This window comes from Parambassis ranga, chromosome 24 (assembly GCF_900634625.1).
Source record: "Parambassis ranga chromosome 24, fParRan2.1, whole genome shotgun sequence".
Lineage (NCBI taxonomy): Eukaryota > Metazoa > Chordata > Actinopteri > Ambassidae > Parambassis > Parambassis ranga.
The window spans coordinates 17,667,529-17,668,109 of record NC_041043.1 but is presented as its reverse complement, the minus strand read 5'-3'; the positions used below and the strand labels follow the sequence as shown (position 1 = coordinate 17,668,109).

At 49.1% G+C, this 581-nt stretch overlaps 1 protein-coding gene across 4 annotated transcripts in view; it reads right to left on the bottom strand.

Annotated features, from left to right (window-relative positions):
• Positions 1–189, bottom strand: part of LOC114428468 (C-1-tetrahydrofolate synthase, cytoplasmic-like) — a 4,632-nt gene extending 4,443 nt beyond the window's left edge. For all 4 annotated transcript variants that reach the window (XM_028396899.1, XM_028396900.1, XM_028396901.1 and 1 more), the window contains exon 1: positions 1–189. This exon is cut by the window's left edge and continues 117 nt beyond it. The gene's annotated coding sequence lies outside the window, so the exon portion shown is untranslated.
• Between the last annotated feature and the right edge of the window lie 392 nt (positions 190–581).

Sequence of the window (581 nt, the reverse complement as noted above, 5' to 3'; positions counted from 1 at the left end):
TTCAGCACGTCTGAAACATGTTTACTAAGCAAAGGCTCTGTGTGTGGCTGTCATTGTCAGGAAGCTAACATCACATCTGTTCAGCCTAGCAGAGTCACAGCTGGACGGGTTTGACACAGTGTGTGTGCGTGTGTGTGTGTGTGTGTGTGTGTGTTTCTGAGGTGTTCCTGGACTGATAGTGGATTAGGGTCAAAGGTGAAACTGAAGGAGGAAGGCCGTCCTCACTCCTCTCAGCCAATCAGAGCGCAGAGCAAGGAGGCAGGTTCTTGTTGTTTAAGGCTGTGCGGTTAGGGTGTGACGTCACAGTGCATTCTAATGCATTCTGGGAAATGTAGGCTCCACTCAAAGGTGAATCTGATTCAAGCCCCAAACACAGATCTGATTGAAACTGATCAGAATGAGCTTCATTAATAAACTGTGACGACGCTCACTGAGGATCAATCATGATCAATAACAATGGTCGAGCTCCCAGAATTCAGTGCTGTCCTCTCATGGATCAGAACTCCTCTGATGGAGCACCAGCCTCTGTCAGTGTGAGGGGGCAGACCTCAGTCCTGTGCTGATCACCGACCCAGCTGTAA